Source organism: Podarcis gaigeae, assembly GCF_964106915.1.
Source record: "Podarcis gaigeae genome assembly, chromosome: 4".
Taxonomy (NCBI): domain Eukaryota; kingdom Metazoa; phylum Chordata; class Lepidosauria; order Squamata; family Lacertidae; genus Podarcis; species Podarcis gaigeae.
Genome location: NC_139677.1, coordinates 81872049 through 81893124, shown reverse-complemented (window position 1 = coordinate 81893124; position 21076 = coordinate 81872049). Strand labels below are relative to the sequence as shown.

Sequence of the window (21076 nt, the reverse complement as noted above, 5' to 3'; positions counted from 1 at the left end):
GAAAAATGAATGGGGAAGGAAGAGGGAAGCCAGCATGCTGACATGGGTATTTACTTGTTTTTAATCATTCTATCTTGCATTTCATCCACTAGAGCAGGCTAACCTGTGGCATTTTAGATGTGGATTACAGCTCCCGTCAGCCTCAACCATCTGGAATAGTGGGAGTTATAGTCCAACAACAACTGGAAGGTTTCATTGCAGGAGGTTGGACTATAGATCACCCCTGGGGTCCCTTCCAACTCTACAATTCTATGATTCTAGGTTGGCTGCCCTTGCAGTAGGGGAACTCAAAAGTGTTAATCAAGAAGGGATAGAAAATATAGTGGTTGTTTTAGAACAACACCACCACTACAGTAATTGAATGCATTAGGAATGGTTTATTGGTCCAGCCTTCTCTCTTAAAGAGCCAGGTCTTCAGCAGGTGCCAGAAGACACAAAGCAGCATATCATTACTACACAGCATCCACTTGACAGCCAATAATATCCTGTTCCTTTCTCTCCTGCTGATCTTGGTCAAGGAGACCCAAAGCAGGACCTTGGATGTTGAACGGAGAGTGTGGGAAGATGTTATGAAAGGAAAGCTCGGATTTATCTCAGGGGAGGCACAAAAAAGTGAGAATAATTTTTAATAGTGTTGGAGAGACAATAGGGTCTTGAGGTCAAATCTTTCAGCACTAATGTTAAAATATAAAAGAACAGGCAAGAAAAAACAACCTCTTTCACAAGGTGAAGATGATCTGGAAATATGAAGGTAGGAATCAGCACTGCATTCGTTTTAGGTGTTAAGAATGTAAGATACCGCTGGATCAGGCCAATGGCCCCTCTAGTCCAACATCCTATTCTCACAGTGGCTAACCTGATGCCTGTGAGAAACCCGCGAGCAGGATCTGAGTATGTCTCCTGTGGTCTGCAGCAACTGGCATCTGGAAAGGCTGAGTGCCTGTATCCAGAGTTCCTTGTATTAAAATAAGAAAACCCTCCATATAGGTTTGTGCAGGCTTTGTGTATGTCTTTGTCTGCTAGTGCAGTTCCATATCCCATTAAAGCATAGGGAGAAACCGCTTGCAGGTGACAGAACATGCATTTGTGGGGGTCCTGGGCCAGATCACTGGGTCAATCAAAGCTTTCCAAAAATATTTAATAGGTTACCCTAGGAATGAGAGCCTCTGGCTCGCAATGACTTGCATATGCTGTTTGCTTGCTGTCCCAGTATAACAGACTACTCTGTAGTTTAAGGCTGGCTTAATCTATTTTAACTAGTTGCTTTTATCAAGCTAATTCTGAAGCATGTGGATTACCTGCTTTCGAACACAAGCTGTACTGTAGGAGAATGTGTTTGATTCAGCATGTTGCTTTGTGTTTTTCCCTTTCCCCTGTGTTGGTAGGAATTTCCAGGACCAGCTATTTGCAGGCCATTTCCCATTTACAAGACTAAATTCTGAAGCCCTATGGTGTTCGTAATAACTATTTGTAAAAAATAATGAATATACAAGCAGGATATGTATATACACGAAACGAAGTATAATTACTAATACATAAGATGAGCATGAGAGATCAGGCAAGCACCCAGACAGATGGAGCTAGACTTTAAAGACAGAGCAGGAAAACCTTTATCAACATGAGGGTCATGTACCCTTCTTGGCAAGTGGTGGGAGGGGCAAAAGTGAGCAGAGCAATGAATGTGAAATTAATGAATTGGTATACCACCAAATACTACAATAGAAAATGGTGCTGTTCAACAATACATACAATACAATATACTTTATAAAACAATATACAACAGTGCATACAATAACATATAAAGCACCATACCAGAAGGCTGCAGTTGATGCAAAACAGTGGCTAAACTGCTTATGGGGCCAAATTACCACCAACATGTGAGACCTTACGGATGAGATTTGCACTGGCTGCCAATCTGCTACCTGGGCAAGTTCAATATGTTGGCACTGACATAATAAGGCCCTATAGAGCTCAGAACCAGGTTACTTGAGAGACCAGCTTATCCCTTATATATCCAGGAGGTCGCTGGTCTAATCCACGATTGATGCATTCCAAAATGGGTTCAGTATGGTTCCACCAGGACATATCAGTCACAGCAACTCGCTGATCATTGTTGTCCTCAGCAACTTTGGCGTGTTTGGAGATGCCAGCTAAGCAGTGTTCGAATTCACAAAAGTGAACACGCAGGACTAAATGGCTTTTGTATGAAGCAGAAACACAGCTGCACTGTAAATAGAAGAGGCTATTAAAGGTAAAATATCTCCATCAAGTTGCCATTTGCAGGTTTGTCTCCACCCCCCCCCCCCCCAACTTATAAATATATCTCATGTATTTATCTTCCTGGGATTTGTCTTTAAAAGGAAAAAACCAGGGCGGAGGTGTCGGTAGAATGGAGGTCATAGAAATATAGTTCCTTTTTATTTCCTGCCTGGGATGTCAAATAGAATCTTCAGGCAGGTGGTTGAATTCACAGACTCTTTAAAAGGGAATATATCGGTCCGAGGAAGACATTGCTTAAGGAAGGGGGGGGGGGCGACCGCAAAACCCTGACAACATCAGCTGCTTGCTAGCAGAAAGGCAAGCTAATCATGGCAACTTTCCCCCCCCCCCTTTTTCCTTTTTTTTTTTTTTTTTTTGCAGACATGCAGCTGTCCAAGCAATAAGGTAAATGAGACTTTGCCGCAGAACTCTAAATAGAAGAGCCTGAACTATAGAACCATCCTCCTCCAATTCCTTGGTAATGCACGGTTTGGCGCCTGACTGGGTGGTCTTAAGTCCATTGCCACAGTGGCTACGGAGGGTTGATACCAATCAAGGCCTCCGCAGCTGAGACCCCGGGTGACCTGCGCCAGCGGCTTCCACCCACCCCCCGCACCCCCGCCGCCCCTTCCTCGCAGGCCCCCCAATTCGCTCATTTGTGTGCAGGATGCTTTTCCTGCTTTTATTTATGGGATTACATAAATGAGCCATTAAAAATGTAAATCTTCAGAACAGTTGGATCTGAAAGATTTAAGCAATCAAGGACAGGGCAGTACAGTAGAAGAAAGTGCCCCCACCCCCAAACTAGCCGCCCTGTGCCAGAGTATTCTGACTACAGGGACAATAGGAGGTTAAGGGAGAGAATAACAGAAGAAGGCAAGGGGGTTGGGGGGGGAGGAAAGAAACAAACTATCTCGCCATTGTAACCGTCACTGGCACCAAGGGGAAGATTAGGGTTTGGTGGGTTTCCCCACCCCACCCCCACCCCCGTTCTTTTCTTTTTAAAAGCATGTTAGGACAATAATGATGAGCTATTATAAATGACAAAGGAAGACCATCCCACTCTCCTCCTCACAGTGCAGGTGTCAATACAATCAAGCTTAAACACAGAACTGAGTTTGGCGTGGGGGGGAATGAAGATTATTCCATTTCCCCCCTGCAAGCCATTTTTTAACTCTTTTATATCTATTGCAAGCTACCAGAACCCCCCCACCCTCACAGATATGAAAAGAAACACAGCTATTTTTCAAGCCAGCTATTCGACCCCACGCTTGCCGCCACTACCAATAGCGATGGTTGGAAACTTCATTTGCTGAGCTTTGTCCAGTGTTACTCCTGGACAGTGGTACAGACTTTCAAGCGCTTTGCTTAAGGTCAAAATTGTGGCCTAGGGCTTGCCGATCAGAAGGTCTGCGATTCGAATCCCCACAACAGGGTGAGCTCCCGTTGCTCGGTCCCTGCTCCTGCCAACCTAGCAGTTTGAAAGCATGTCAAAGTGCAAGTAGATAAATAGGTGGGAAGGTGAACAGCGTTTCCGTGCACTGCTCAGATTTGCCAGAAGCAGCTTAGTTATGCTGGCCACATGACCCGGAAGTTGTACGCTGGTTCCCTTGGCCAATAAAGCGAGATGAGCGCCACAACCCCAGAGTCGGCCACGACTGGACCTAATGGTCAGGGGTCCCTTTACCTTTACCTTTAACAAGGAAGATGGCTCGGCTTGATCACCTGTCAATATGATAAAAGGATGGCTGTGCTTTTCTGTCAACTGTGTTTGTCTGCCTGCCCTGCCCCTCCCAGGTATCTCTAATGTGTAAAAGGCTACATTAAAAAATTGCATTGGTCCTTGCAATGGTCCCAGTTAGATGATGATCTGCAGCAGTACAACCGAACACCTTCATCTGCCCCAGATTTGCACATCAGAGTGCCTTTAACTCACCCAGTTAACTGCAACAAAACACGTATCTCCCACTGTACCCTTCCAATAGTTTGACTTCACCCCCAAAAGCACACTCGTCTATTGTCTCCCAAGATCATGGGCAGGGAAACTAAAGCCTGGGGCGGGATCCGGCCCAATCGCCTTCTAAATGGGGCCTGCGGATGGTCCGGGAATCAGCCTGTTTTTACATGAGTAGAATGTGTCCTTTTATTTAAAATGCATCTCTGGGTTATTTGTGGGGCCTGCCTGGTGTTTTTACATGAGTAGAATGTGTGCTTTTACTTAAAATGCATCTCCGGGTTATTTATGGGGCATAGGAATTCGTTCATTTTTTTTTCCTTTCCAAAATATAGTCCGGGCTCCCACAAGGTCTGAGGGGCAGTGGACTGGCTCCCTGCTGAAAAGGTTTGCTGACCCCTGCCCAAGATAGATGGATGCCAACAACAGATGATAATAATTATAATACTAACAACACCAGTAACACGCTAGAACCGAAATAGCATAAAAAATAAACAAGGATTCCCTAAACTTTCAGTCTCATTGAATAAAATGTCCACTCCCTTCAATGCTCTCATATTTCCCATTTGTTCCAGTGGAACATGCATAAGCAAACTTCTTTCTGGTTTGTGGCCAGGAGAGTCGCCATGTTTGGATGGAGTTCACAGTTCTATGGTTAAATAGAGTGACCTGTGAATGTCCCAAGCTAGTCCAGTGTAGAGGGTTGGAGAAATGATTTCCAGTTCTTTGTTTGTGTGGACAGGAGGGTTATTTTAGAATAACAGCACTTAGACCCTCATCCAGTGGCCTCCTCATTAATGGAAGATACATTGCAAATGTTCTGATCTGAAGATCCTCTCTCACAACAGTGGGCTGTATACACATGAGGGTGTTCTCACCAAAACAGGTGAAAGGCATCCCTCAAATGAGGACAATAGAGAGCACTGATTAGCATAATATTTGCATGTTATAATTTATGGGTGATATGCAAACAAATATACTCAAAGTAGACCTATTGAAATTAATGGACCTAACTTATTTGGGTTCAATAATTTCTCTGGGTCTAACTCTGAATAAAACGGAGCTACTCCCACCCTATGAGAGGGATTCAGCTAACATCCACCATCAATGGAAACCCTATGGCATGACTTCTGCTTGTGAAATGGGGCTTTCCCCCCACCCTCCCTCTCTCACAGAGTTCTCTCTAGCAACTTTAGAGGAAAACTCTGTTATCCTCAGCTCCTATCACATCGGTAGGCAAACTAAGGCCCGGGGGCCAGATGCGGCCCAATCGCCGCCTCAATCCAGCCTGCGGATGGTTCGGGAATCAGCGTATTTTTACATGAGTAGAATATATGCTTTTATTTAAAATGCATCTCTGGGTTATTTGTGCGGCATAGGAATTCGTTCATTCCCGCCCCCCCCAAATATAGTCTGTCCCCTCACAAGGTCTGAGGGACAGTGGACCGGCCCCCTGCTGAAAAAGTTTGCTGATCCCTGTCCTATTATGTGCCTATCTAGCACAGGGACAGTCTCAGATTTACAGAAGCCATCCTGGTTTATGATTTGATCCCGGATTGTCCTGTTTTCCCTTAGGACGTCCCTATTTTCATCAGAGAAATGTTGGAGGGTATGGAGTTATTTGATGAATCAGCCGTCTGAAGGCAATCCTGTATAGGGAAGTTTTTTTAAATGTTCAATGTTTTATTATGTTTTTATATATGTTGGAAGCTGCCCAGGGTGGCTGGGGCAACCGATTTAGACAGACGGGGTATAAATAGTAAAATGATGATGATGATGATGATGATGATGATGATGATGATGATGGAATAAGATGTCCTTAGTTTTATCGGAGAAATGTTAGAGGGTATGCCTTTCTTTCTTTCTTTCTTTCTTTCTTTCTTTCTTTCTTTCTTTCTTTCATGTAAATTACTTGATTTCCCAAATAAAGCTATTTCCATCCCTAAAGTGTGTAGCTAACTATACACACAAAGCTAGATATCGTGCATGGTGCCTAAAGCAGGGCGGCGAGAGAAGACGGAGAAATAGCAGCAAACAACGCAAAATAATGACTATGAATTCAAAAGTGAAAATGAATAGGGTCTGCCTCATTCATAAATGTCATATGAGGCTTTGGTTTAAAAGGCAAGCCTGTCATCCCGGGGACAGCAGCTGTTGTTATGCTGAACAAAATGCATACAAATGGGTATTATTTTAAACCGAAATGCTTTAATTTCAGACTTAACAAGCACACTGTGCTCGTGGTAACCTTGTGTCCTGCAAGCCATGATCTCCAGTAGATGGCTTGATTGCACAGGAAATCAAAATTCACTGGCTCTGGCCTAGAAAGCCAAAAAAAGAGAAGAAGAAACTTCCAACAAAAACAAAACAAAAAAACACTCCCCCCCCCCACAACACACTGGCAATGTTTGAGTTACTATGGCAATCGCAAAATAGGAAAGCCTTTTCTTCTTTTCCCATCTCTGCGTGCAGCCACAGACTGCTCCTGAATGGCTCACATCTGCAAAAAGTTTTAACACGGTCCTCAAATAAAGAAAAGCGTCCCCAAAATGGGCACTGACCCGTCTCGAAAAATGTTGCAAATTTTACACGCGGGGATCGGGGAGCTGTTGCCACTTTGCACAGGTTATGTCATAATGCGAACAAAAAGCTTATAAAAGCAGACGAGGGCTTTTGGCTGTCAAAAATGGAGAGGGGATTGTGGGGTGAGGGGGGGGGGAGAGAAGTAGAAGTAAATGACAGCCTTTAATGCAGATGTAAGGAGAAAAGTCAAAGATGGGTGACAGAAAGTTGCCGGTCAATGAATGAAGTGGGGGGGGGGAGTGAATTTTCAAACACAAAAACTAGACAAAAGGGTAAAATACAATAAAAATCTAGCTATAGAGAATTACTGGGGGTAAAAGCCTCTAAGAGAAAAAAAGGGGGGTCATTCCCTAGACCTTAGCACTAGAACGTATGTGAAATCAACATGTGCTGCTTTGGAATAGGGCTTCCAAGACCGAAATAAAAGATCAACCTAATCTTTGACCTGGCAAAGTTATAGTTTTTCTTTTTTAAATGACATTTCTTGCCCACTTCACACAAGCCTTATTAGACTGCAGATCATGCAGCTGAAGTTTTCCCTCTCCCTCTCAAGCGAACAGGACGGAGCATCTCTGAAGTTCTTCCATTTTTCCACCTTAAGCTTGAGACACGTTTATTTGAGCTGAAACAGATATTGACTACGTTGCAGGAAACTCTTGTGAGGTTGCCAAAGTGCAGAAAGCTATTATTTGAGCATTAAATATGAATCTGCACCCGGGCTCCTCATCAAATTTTGTTTTGTCAAACACTGCCTAACATTGTGGTATCCAAGCAACTTGGCACCAGTGGAATTTTTCATTTTCTTTTTGGCCATTTTGTGAGAAAGGCAGAGGATCCCTAATTTAAATCTTGATTTCTATAAACCCTCCATAGTTTCCTAAGCATAATCAAAGGGGTTTGTAGTCTTGACAGTCACAGTCAACTGAGGAAGATTTTAATGTGTGGCGAGGCATTTAAATAGAGTGAACAGCCCACAGGAAAAAGTCCAAAGAAGTCCATTAAAAGTGAGACTGCATTATACATTCATCGACTCTTGTTCTTTTCTGGGGGGTGTTTTAGTATGAAGAGGAAGGGACAATGGAAGACAATGGCTCTACCTTATCAAAGTTCATTCATGCAGCCATTTCAAATACTTTTAACTGCTTGTCAATGGCACTTCCAAGACTCTGAGATTCTAAACATTCTGTCACATTTGTGTACTAACCACTTAAAGTTTTGCTAAAGCTTTTTGACCTAGACTGACTCTCCTTTATCTGGGTCAAAATGCAAGGCAAAGCTATTGTGCTAAATGGCCTTCATTAAATTCATTGATTTGACCTGTATTTTAAAGACCAAAAGGCAAATGGGATGGGAAGCTAAAGTGCCCATACAAAAACCTTCTTTAGGGCATTTTTCTGCCTCCTTGAACTATATAGCATTCATTGGGGAAAGGACATCTTCTGGCCATTGGAATTGTGAGTTATGTAGGGAGGAGGCAGTTTTTGTGCAGTTCCTTGTGACATTTAGGGGGGAAATGGTCATTCTTTCCTCCCTGTTCGGCCTGAATAGCAAAAAACAGGTTATGGTTGAAGGTCGTCATTTTTCGTGTTTATCCCTACTGCCAACAAAGTGCTACTTTGAGGCGAAGGTGGCCTCAAGAATAAGATTTGACAGTTTATGCCAGACATTTATTCACCAATTACAGATCTGTTATCAGGGGTTTTATTCATCTAGGATGCAATTCATCACTGGAATAAAAAGTGAACTCAAATCTCAGTACAAAATCAGACCCAGGCACTGTACACACATTTTATTTTACTATTCACTGAGGGTCCATCTATACTATACAGTATAAATACCATTTTAAATAGTCATAGTCCCCCCCTAATGAATCCTGGGAACTGTAGTTCGCTAAGGGTGCATTGCAGAGAGTTGTTAGGAAATTCCTATTCCAGACCCTCCAAGAACTCAGCTATATTAGTAAAGACACCAGATGCGACACCAGATGGTGCTGTGGAGTCCCATCTTTTGCCAACGTGATTTCCCACTACATATAAGGTTTATGAAGCGTTTCCCTGAAATGCTTTTTTGATGTGTCTAGATACAGCCCAAGTGTCCCTATTTTCCAGGGACAGTCCCAGATTTACAGAAGTCGTCCCAGTTTCTGATTTGATCCCAGAATGTCCCACTTTTCCTCAGGATGTCCCTATTTTCAATGGAGAAATGTTGGCGGGTGTGATAGGACCAGGGCCTTGCAGAGCCAGGCAGAGGCCCGGGCCAGGTAGTTAATGTGCCCCCCTTTTTTTACCCTAGGGACAACTGAAGTCTTATAAATAAGTAAGTATATAAATATGCTGACCAAGGCCCCCTTTGGAATTGGAGGCCCGGGCTAAGTGGCCCATACGCCGCCCCCCCCCCCCCGGTCTGGGCCTGGATAGGACATCCTTATTTTCATCAGAGAAATGTTGGAGGGTATGGAGTTATGTGACCCCCTGAGCCAAGGAGATATAACCTTTAGAAGACATCTGAGGGCAGCCCTGTTTGGGGAAGTTTTTTAATGTTTAATGTTTTATTTTGTTTTTATATATGCTGCCCAGAGTGACTGGAGCAACCCAGTCAGCTGAGCGGGGGTATTAACAACCACCACCACCACAACAACAAGGAGTCCCTATTTTCATCAGAGAAATGTTGAGGTTATGCTATTCCCATCAAAGAGTTACAATTTCCTGAGAGATTTAACAATCAATTTGCCATCCCAGTGAAGTCTGAGAATTGTCGCTCTGTGCAGGGAGCAGAGGTTTCCTAACAACTCTCAGCAGTGCACACTTAACAAACTACAGTTCCCAGAATGGCTGCTTAAATTGGTGTGATACTGCTTTAAATGCCTTGTCCCACCCTCCAGCCCTAGGAGTCCTCATAAGGGAGCTGTGCTTAGAGGAAGAACTGTGAGGGGAGAGACTTCCAGCCGTGCCTTTTCCATCTGCCTACTTCGCCCTCCAGTTTCTGCTTCTCAGTTTGTATTGTATTATTTTATGCACTGTGACTTGCCTTTATTTTAATGATTATAGTTTAGAAATTATTTATTGTAATTGTTAAGAGTGGATTTCTGTTTAACTTTTATATGCTGATACTGTATTTAATATTCTATACTGTTCTAATGGATTGTTGAATATTACTGTATTTTATATAAGTTGCTTATTTTAAAGTTATGTTTTATTATCACATTTTTTAATTGGGTTAGATTGTTATAAGGTGTACATTCTTTGTTTCTTCAGCTTGTAAACTGCCTTGGGTATAGTAAAATAGAAAAGTGGTATACAAATTAAATATGAAATGAAAAATGAAATAGTGCAGATTGGGCAACAATGCATTTACTGCATCCTTATCCTGCCTTCCTTGAAGAAGCTCAGGGCAGTGTACATAAGTCTCCCTCCACCTTTTGTCTTCAGAACAATCCTATCAAAACAGGTGGTGCCATGAGAACCAGCACTGTTACAGGTGCGACACAATATTCATTCCACACTTGTCTATTGACATCAGGCATGTGCCTCATTGTGCTATTTTGGCACCTGCTTAAAACAGTTCTGTCTAGGCAACCCTGTTCAGACACATAGATGTTGACATGTTTTAATTTCTATTTAGTCTACTGTTAATTTAGATTATATTTTAAATGTTTGTTAATTACTTGTTTTTAACTGGGGTTTTTATATATAATTTTAATATTCATTGTAAACTGCCAAGAGGTTTATTACAATCAAGCAGCATATAAATTTTGTTAAATATAATAAATAGGTAATTTTAAATAGTGTCTGAGTGGCTATTTGGGTCCATGCCTTCCCACTCCTAGGCTGTACGTTATGCCCTTAAAACACTCAAAGATTATTCTTTCCCTCAAAGAATTCTGGGCACTGTAGTTTGCTCCTCACAGAGTTACAATTCCCAGCAACTCTCAACAAACTACAGTGCCCAGAATTCTTTGAGGGAAAGAATGAGCTGCAGACAGTATGAAGCCCTGGATTGACCAGATCTGGGACCCTCGCAACAGAGCACTCACTTTGTGGGAAACTGCCTTATCCAGACTATTGGAATTTGTCCCTCTAAGCCAGTGTTTCCTACTCTAATTGGAAGGAGCTCTCTGAGGTCTCAGGCAGAAGCTTTTAACTTCTCCTGCTACTGGATCCTTTTTTGGTGGGAGACGCCAGTTTGTTAAGGGTTGCTGGGAACTCTAACCCTGTGAGGGGTAAACTTCATGTCCAGAATTCCTTGAGGGAAAGAATGTGCTACAAATGTGCTTTAAATGTACAGTATAGTGTGTACACACAGCCCCAGCTTGAAGGGGAAGCTGTTAATTGTCTTTCCTGGTCAGGGGGCTGTTTGGGGTCTAATCTGCACGTATGGTGAACGTAATCACTCCAGAAGCTGTGGAGTGGAATGGGAGAAATACTTTGGTCAAGTAACTCCAGCTCATGACTGAAGTAGGCCTGAATGTCTGCCTTGAGGGAGACATCAGGAGCAGGAAACATCCAGTGGCACTGAATAGAGTTCCATCCTTGTCATCATTTTAATTTACTCATAATGTAATGCCATTTCTACAGCATTGCATTGTGGGCAGGGCTGGCACACCCATGAGGTAGGGCGAAGCAGCCCTGTGGGCACCTTACCCACCCCGCTTTCTCTGCCACTGGTGGGGAAGTGATGCTAGCACCAATTATGTAAGATAGACCCACATCTAGTTCTGCAAGCTTTCTGCGGCAATCACTCAGTTTTAACATGTCAAACTACTGGCATGAACTGGGAGGAACGAAATAATGTTAAAAAAGAAACGTTTTTGGATTGCAGCTTCAGCATAGCTGTCAACTTACAGATTTGAAAATAAGGGACCAGCAGCCTCGAAAATAAGGGATGAGCAGCCAAAATAAGGTATTTTAGTCAACAAGCAGCCAAACGAAGCCTCAAGCGGTGGTTCCCACAGTGCAGCAACCAGGCAAAGGGGATGCAGCAAGGAAAACCACCATCACCTCTCCGCTGGGAAGCGCTGAGCAAAGGCGAGTCCCCAGGCAATGTGGCCGATTTGATTGGCACAAAGCATGCAAGCTCCACCCCCCAGTCGTTCTTAGACTCCTTATTGGGTGAGCAACGCAGCTAAGCAAGACAGTTGGAGCATCCCTCCTCCCTGGCTGGCAGGGAGGGAGGGAGAGGAGCTGCTTCCTTTGAAACCCAGGAAATTTAAGGGACATCATCAATAAGGGACAGAAGCGGGACACGGCGCTGGGATAAGGGTTTTCCCGCCAAATAAGGGACGGTTGACAGCTATGAGCTTCAGGCAGTCCAAGAAGCTGGCTGCAGCACTGCAAGATCTGCACACCTGCAAAAGGGTTGGGTCCCTCCTGGTGCCACCCTTTTTACTGTGGAGCAGTCTAACTCTTGAGTAAACAGAATCCTAGAGTTGGGAAAGAAGATAGGAAAAGACTTTTGGACAATCTGTCTCCTCTCCTAAAGGTGGGGTCACCCGTGGAGTAATCGCTGCACTCCACACGCAAACAGAGAGCGGGCAAGAACACAAGAGCATAGGCCTCTGCCCAACAAAGGTGTCCCAGCTATGCGAGGTCTTGCGCAAGAGAACGTCTGCTCCCACTCCTTCCCCTGCAACCTCCCCAGATCTGTTCTGGAGGTTCACCCAACCCTTCAGAGCAGATTCACGGTGGTTGGGTGGGCTGAGAAGAGGGAAGGAAAATTTGGTTGTGAAAGTGGAAGTCCTTGCATGAATGAGATGACTTCATTGAATACAGCCCATTACAACAGCCCTGCCAAAGGCCCATCTAGTCTAGCATCCTCTTCACAGTGGCCACCCAGATGCCCTTGAAAAGCCTGCAAGCAGGATGTAAATGCAGCAGCACCCTCTCTACTCGTCTTCCCCACCAGCTAGTACAGTGGTACCTCGGGTTAAGAACTTAATTCGTTCCGGAGGTCCGTTCTTAACCTGAGGTACCACTTTAGCTAATGGGGCCTCCCGCTGCCGCCGTGCCGCCACCGCACGATTTCTGCTCTTATCCTGAAGCAAAGTTCTTAACCTGAGGTACTATTTCTGGGTTAGCAGAGTCTGTAACCTGAAGTGTCTGTAACCCAAGGTACCACTGTACTCAGAAGCATGCTACCTCCATCACTGGAGGTAGCTCATAGCCATCCATCATGGCAAGTAGTCTTATCCTCCACGAATTTGTCTAAAACATTTTAGAAGCAATCCAAGTCAGTGGCTGTCCCTCCATGGTGTGGTAGTGAAAACCATAGTTTAGCTATGGACGGTGAGAGCCGCAGCTCATTGGTAGCCCATTGGCCTTTTGTGCCAGAAGTTCTCAGGTTCAGTATCACTTGGCAGGGCTGGGAAAAGCTGCTGCGTGAAATCCTGGGTCTGCCTTAGGTTCCTATGTTCCTTTTGTCCAGTACTATTTCTGCTACCATTTGGCTTCAGCAGATAGAGGAAGAAAAATTTATCTGTGTCTACTTTATCTGCACCGTATCTAATTTTGTACACCTCTATAATGTCCTCCTCTTGCTCACTATTCCTTCTCCCCCCCCACAAACTAAAAAAAGTCCCACGTGTGGTCAGCTTTCCTCATAGCGATGAACTGGAACAATTAAAATGCAGCTCCCTTTAACAATTGGATTGAAAATATGTACAAACTTGCTACACATGAACAAGTTGTGTACAAATGTAGACTTGCCATGGGCAAACTTAACAACATTTGGAATTCATTTTTCTAAATACCATATTAGATTAAGGTCTGGTTAACTACAATAACAATTGTTCCTCTTTTTTGTAATGTACATAATATGTTGTTGTGTTTTGTTTACTACAGGGGTACTATTTCTTGTTTGTGTCTTTTCTTACTCTGTGCACTTGTTATTTTGTACTTTTTATTTTTCAATAAATAATATAATTTTCTAAATATTTTTTTAAAGCTTTCCTCATAGTGGAGTTAATCATACACCACAGAGAAAAAAACTCTGAGATAAAAACAACCCCAGACAACTTGAGTTCGTAAGCCAAACTGCACACACATTACAGAGAAAAGAAATAATACGGAGTAATATAGCAACTTTCCTTGCAGTTTAGTACTAGCTGTACTTTAAAAGTAATCTCTAAATAAGTATGTTTTGGGAATGGGCCTTTGGGGTGTGGCTGGCCAAGGGTTAGGGTCTATGTGGGATGTCACAAACAGCTCCTGCACTTCAAAATTTACGGCTGAACCTCTTTCTACCACCTTATTGCTACTTCAGTCTGCAGTATGCATGAGCAAGGTCTGAGCCTCTGGCTAGGTCTGCAGACATGGCCGTGTTGCATTCCTACCAAGTCTTTAATTAGCAAACGGTGGCAAAAGATGTGTTTTGAAAGTAAGCGAAGGTCTAAAAAGCCTTCAGTAAATTCAGGACGTTTCTTGGGGCACATGAAACCATGGAAGTCTTGGTGTCTTCATACAAAGCAGGACAAAAGGTTTTGTAAACTGTGTGTGTCAATGGAAACAATTCTGTGCAAAGCCTTCTGGGCCCTGAATCCCTGGGATGAAACGATGACCCACACAGATATGTGTTTCATCCTCCCTACCAGCTCATCAGCAATGCATTGCTTGGCTATTACTTCGGCTAATGAAAAATAGCAGCTGCGGGGATATGGGAACAGGGGCTCCTTCAGCTCTGCGACAATTTAAAGAGAAAAATAAAAGAGGGCGGTGGAAACGATTTTAAAAACAACAACAACCGGGATCTGCACTTCCAAGACTTGTCAATCAGGTACTTCCCATGGATCTTTGGTTCACTTTTAGGAGAGAGAGAAAAACCTTTATTTTCATTCCCCCCACCATCCTGTTCAGAATATAAATTATAAGCTGGGACTGGAGCTGAGGAGGGGGGGGGAGGAGATCTATTCAAAACCAGTTTATTCAACAAATTGATCCCCTTTTATATTTGTGAGTTAGCTGGAAAAAGACTTTCATTTTCTACTAATCTGTTAATTATTCAGAGCTATTTGTTGAAAATGTCACCCAAAGCCTACTCATTGTGACTCTTGCTTTGGGTGTTCACCTCTTCGTGGGCCTGTGCTGCACCCCCACAATTGGTCTACCCCCTTTGTATGTCACATGCTCCCCTTTCTGATCTTTGGTTGGGCATCTCGTGTAACCACAAAGCACTTCCCAAGGTGGCCATGCAAAACAGGGGTGCCCAATCCCCATTTCAAACACAAGGGACAGTCCAAAGTGCTGACCCCGTGATGTTGTATGAGGCTGCTGTTTTATCACTACACAGAAGATTCCCACACTCCTTGTTTTGCAGCACAAAGCAAAAAAGCACTGCCCCACTGAATGTGCCATGGATATAAGTGGGAAAGTAGATAGATTTTCATCCCAAAAGTCTCTACAGTGATGCTTAATGCATCATTCCGCTTAGTCTAAAATAAACTTTGTAAGTTCTTGCTGCCTAAGCAGCATGTGTTTGCTCATTGTTAAATGCCTAGTAGTCTTTGCTCAGGAACTGAGCTATTGCCTATTGTCTTGATGAAAACGATGAAAATGAGTATTCACTCTAATAATGACTGGTATAATTAACTTCCCAGTTTTGGCCTGTTCTCTTCAGCTACCTGTTTCCTCTTAGCTAAACATTTTCTAATCGGTATTTGATTTGTTCATCCGCATTTCACTTGCTTTATTTCTGAATAAAGAGAAGAGAAAATGAATATTTTTGAAAGGAACTTGGTTTAGCTAACATTGTTAATATTGCTTGCTAATAATAATAATAAAAAAAGAATATATAGTGAAAATAGTATTGCTGCTTCAGAGCAATCGCGTTGGGGATCAGAGGTAGGGAACTGAACATGATCTAAAGACAAGTGTTTTATTTGGAATCTTAGTGGAAATCCATTGCTAGGAAATGCTAATAAGTAGATGATGAAACCGGACGTCGTTTCTTAAGTGTGGTAAACCATTTAAATTAGAAATTATTGCTGATCTATGCAAGTTGAAAGTTACAAATGTTAGAGTCAGTTCATAGAAAATTTCAGGAGGCTTTGGACATCTGTGCACAACCTCTTGGCTTCTTCTCTTGTCCATCTTTGAGATAAGCTCAGGGAGATCCTAGGAGTAAGTATTCTAAAGGAAAGACTAGCTTCTTAAGAATCCTTAGAGAGTTTTTTCTTGAAATGCATTTGCTCATTATAATTACCATTATTGTGTGTGTTTCACGCTCTCATACCACAACATCTCATCCTGCAAATGTTGCTTGCTTGGTTTGATTCATATTTTAATGTCTGTACAATACCCAGTGCTTTTTTTCTAAAAAAATATTTAGGGGTACTCTCATTCTGTCTAAGAATCAGGAAGCACCACGACAGGAAATGAGGCTGTCATTGGGGGTAGCAATGGAACTGATGATTCACCATGTTAGAGAAGAAACTAAAATTTAGTATTTTTGTAGTTTCTTCTCCTGTCAGATTCACAAAATGTTTAGGGGTATGAGTACCCCTGCGTACCCCCCCCAAAAAAAACCACAAAAAAACCACTGACAATACCTATCAGAACCCACATGAAAAATACATGTATTCAGTGACGTAGCGTGGGTTGTCAGCACCCGGGGCAAGGCAAGTAATTTGTGCCCCCTAACCCGTCGATTTGCGCCCCGTAACCCATGGATTTGCGCCCCTAACCCCCAGATGTTGCGCCCGGTGCGGCCGGGCCCCCCTGCACCCCCCACGCTACGCCACTGCATGTATTTGTTCTTTTCTTCTTCTTCTTCTTTGAGTAATCTCATACATTTGGTTAACACAAGAAACTCAGGCTTAGCTTAGCTACTGGGGTGTGAGAACCTATGTGTAGGGCTGTGTGTCTGCTTTGTCTGAATCCTGAATCCAGAGGAGAGCATATTCAGACCAAAGCAGCCCCACACTCCAAGGCAAGGCAAGGCTCCCCCACAACTTCCCCCACCTGCAAAAAGCAATCTAAGCCCTAGACCATAGTATTTTGTTTTGTTTTGTTTTTAAAAAAACTCCAAGTGAGTCACAGAGATGGCAAAAGATCAAGTGATGTACTGGCTTGTGTGAAATGGCTTTTGGCGTGGCCTTCACTTTCATGTGCAAAAGACACTCGGAAGATGCTGGGCTGGTTTCTCTTGCATTTATAGCTCTGTAAAGCAGCCTCCAGCCTCTTTTGCCAATCTGTAGTCAAACCAGGACAAAGCACGCCAAAGCCCCCATGATCTACTGCCTGCTTCCATACCCAGGGAGAATGGCATTGAAAGCAAGAAGCTGCCCAGTGACATTGCAATAAAAGAGGAAGCATCCATCACCTCCCTCCAGGTCAATGGCAATAAATTAAGGACCGGTTTGAAAAAGGAGAAATGGTGTTATGCCAAGGAGGAGGGGAGGGGCTTTTGAAGGCTTCACCTGCAGATGCTTTTGCTTTTCCCCTTTTTGCTTTGTTCATTCATGTAAAACTAGAGCTGGCCTTTCCAGCGTCTGGCACCCTTTTAAGATGCTTAGATAGAATCCTGCGAGTGACAGGCTCTCAGGCTAGCAGGAATAGTATAAGGGTAGACAAAAATTGTGAAGGACACAGTACCATTGGATTTCACTAAAATCGAATTTGGTTAAATGTTTTCAGCATGGGTTCATACATCACCTCCTCTCTCTAGAATTGAGCTCTATTTGAAGCCATTCCAACTACAGTGGTACCTCTGGTCACGAACACTTCTGGTTATAACACCTCAGGCTATGAGCTCCGCTAACCCAGAAGTAGCTGCTCCTGGTTGTGAACTTTTCCCCAGGATGTGAATGGAAGTCGCGCGCCAGAGGCGCGTGAACAGCGGGAAGCCCCATTAGCGAAAGTGCACCTCAGGATAAGAACGGTTTCAGCTTAAGAACGGACCTCCAGAACAAATTAAGAGGTTATGAACCACTATATGTTACTTTAAAAATTGGTCCCTAAGTGTTCCTTGTTTTCCTCTTCTCTCCTCAGCAATTATTCCTCTTATGCTGTGTCTATTAGATTGGAAGCCTGTGGGCAGCGGGACTGTCTTGTTTTTCAAGCTTTGCATAGCACTTAATAAATCCTATGCATTTGATAAAACATGAAAACTCATAGTGACTGCCAATACAGTACAATAATTATTTTCATGTAGACATTTCCCCTATTAACAGTGCATGCTATGAAGACAGACTTGTAACGCTGGGGTTCATTAAGATATTATTCATAATGATGTTATACAGTGGTACCTTGGGATACAGATGCTTCAAGTTACAGACTCCGCTAACCCATAAATAGTACCTCGGGTTAAGAACTTTGCTTCAGAATGAGAACAGAAATCGCGCAGCGGAGGCGCAGCAGCAGCGGGAGGCCCCATTAGCTAAAGTGGTACCTCGGGTTAAGAACAGTTTCAGGTTAAGAACGGATCTCCAGAATAAATTAAGTTTCAGGTTAAGAACGGACCTCCGGAACGAATTAAGTTCTTAACCTGAGGTACCACTGTATCCTTTAAAAGTTCCTTACTGCACGCACAGGCAGCCGAGCATCCCTCTTTATTTTTATACTCCAGTTAGGAAAGGAGGAGAAAATAACTTCTCCTTGCCCTGCTCAAACCAATATGCAAACTAAAACAAATTATCCCTCCAAAGTCTCGCTTCTCTGAATTTTGTATACCTTCCCCATTTTGGGTGGCTTTCACTGGTGGCTAAACCTGTGTTGTGGGATGGTGGAATTGTTTTGGGGATTTGATTACCTTGGACCATATCCAACTAAGTGTTTCTGCTAGCACAATGTTTTTAAAAATTTTCTTTTGGATTTTTTGTATGTGGGGGGTGGGGGTAGGATGGATGTTTGGTTGGGTTTGGGGAATTATTTTTTTATTTTGATGTTTTTGTAATTTTTACATTTTTTGTTTGTATTGTTTTATTGGTTTTGTTTGTTTAAGTTGTTGTTTTGTTCTTAGGGGGAGGGGTCAGGGCTGCCGGGGAGTGGGCCCCAGCCCACAAAATGGCTGGGGCATGTTCCACAGGGGGGAATGCACTGGGACAACTGATCTCAGTGATCACGGGTAGAAGGAGGAGTTACGCTAAGACCAGACCATGTCATTACAGAGGAGGCAGGTTTAGTCGTTGTCTGAGGACTATTCCTGCCTCCGGGTCTGGTCCTGACCGGATGGATACTAGAATCAGCAAGGGATACCCACATGACCTGAAGGTGCTGCTGTGCAATGCCAGGTCAATGATTCATAAGACCACTGCCATCCATGACTTGATCATGGATGGAGGACTTGACCTGGCATGTGTAACAGAGACTTGGTTGGATGAAGCAGATGGGCCTGTCCTTGCCGCTGCTTGTCCACCAGGTTTCTCTTACGCACAGCAACCCAGGTCATGTGGGCGGGGAGGGGGGGTTGCAGTGATTTTTAGAAAGTCATTAGTTTGCACCAGGCGTCCTATTGGGAAGACCCAGTTTTCTGAGTGCATGTTCTGGAAGTTGGGCAATAGGGGCAGTACAGGATTCCTTTTGGTGTACCGACCTCCCCGCTGCACCAAAGATTCCCTGCCCGAGCTGCTTCAGGTCGTGGCGGATGTTCTCCTGGAGACACCTAGCTTGGTTGTCCATGGGGATTTTAACATCCATGCCGACACGACCTTACAAGGGGCAGCTCAGGACTTCGTGGAAAGCATGGCCTCCATGGGGCTGTCCCTGAATAAGTCTGGCCCAACCCATAGCCGCGGACATGCCTTGGACCTGGTGTTTACCTCTATGGATGTTGGTGATCTGACACTAAGTAAAAGTGAAACAAAAGAAGTGCTATGGTCAGATCACTTCCTGGTGCAACTGGACTTCTCTGCGACCCATCCCCTCTGCAGGGAGGTGGGACCAATTCGGATGGTCCGCTCCCGCCACTTAATGGATCCAAATGGTTTCCAGAGAGTGGTAGGGGATGCTTTATCCCATGTTGATGGCCTTCCAGCTGATTCCCTGGTGGCCCGCTGGAATGTGGAGTTAACCAGGGCTATTGACTGTTTGGCTCCGAAGCACCCTCTCCGATTGCATGGAGCCCGGAGAGCCCCGTGGTTTTCCACGAATCTGAGGGCAATGAAACAATCGTTGAGACGGCTAGAGCGCCGGTGGCGGAAAACTCATTCGGAATCTGACCGGACACAGGTTAGAGCTCAACGTCGAGCCTACCAAGTGACGATAGCGACGGCGAAGAAGAATTTCTTCACCGCCGCTATTGCATCTGGTGGTTCACAATTCAGCGGTGGTTCACAATTTAGTGGAACCACCTGTAACATCGGGGCCCAGTACGGGCCACATATTCTCCTGCAATGATTTTGCAAAGTTTTTTGCAGATAAAATCGCTCAGATTCGGGAAGAAGTAGACTCCACTGTGGGAGCAGGGCCGGGGCGGGAGAGTGTTAGAGTTCTGTCTAGTCAAGTTGAGTGGGATCAATTCCAATCTGTTACCTCCAAGGATGTGGACAGGCTGCTTGGACGAGTGAAACCAACCACCTGTCTCCTGGATCCTTGCCCATCCTGGCTTATAAAAGCTAGCCGGGAAGGACTGGGCGATGGGCTTCGTGGGGTGGTGAATGCTTCCCTCCGTGAGGGAGCCTTCCCAGACCCACTGAAAGAGGTGGTTATTAAACCGCTTCTTAAAAAACCATCTTTAGATGCGGCCACAATGGCCAACTATCGCCCAGTCTCAAATCTTCCATTCTTGGGCAAGGTGATAGAGCGAGCGGTTGCCGAACAACTCCAGGCACGCCTGGAAGAAGCGGACCATTTGGATCCCTTCCAGTCGGGATTCAGGCCTCATCATGGGACTGAAACTGCCTTGGTCGCACTGGTTGATGATCTCCGGCGGGCTAGGGACAAAGGTGAGAGCTGTTTCCTAGTTCTGCTGGATCTCTCAGCGGCGTTTGATACCATCGACCATAACATCCTTCTGGACCGTCTTGAGGGGCTGGGAGCTGGGGGCACTGTCCTACAGTGGTTCCGCTCCTTCCTCCTGGGCCGTGTTCAGAAAGTGGTGGTGGGGGATGAGTGTTCAGACCCCTGGGCTCTCACTTGTGGGGTGCCTCAGGGTTCTGTCCTCTCCCCCATGCTTTTCAACATTTACATGCAGCCGCTGGGAGAGATCATCAGGAGGTTTGGGCTGGGTGTTCATCAGTATGCGGATGATACCCAGCCCTACCTCTCTTTTAAATCAGAACCAGTGAGGGCAGTGAAGGTCCTGTGTGAGTGTCTGGAGGCGGTTGGAGGATGGATGGCGGCTAACAGATTC

At 44.3% G+C, this 21076-nt stretch overlaps 1 long non-coding RNA gene across 1 annotated transcript in view; it reads left to right on the top strand.

Moving 5' to 3' along the window:
• LOC310843965 overlaps positions 1–21076 on the top strand; it is a 350168-nt gene that overhangs the window by 122224 nt on the left and 206868 nt on the right. The window lies entirely within an intron of this gene.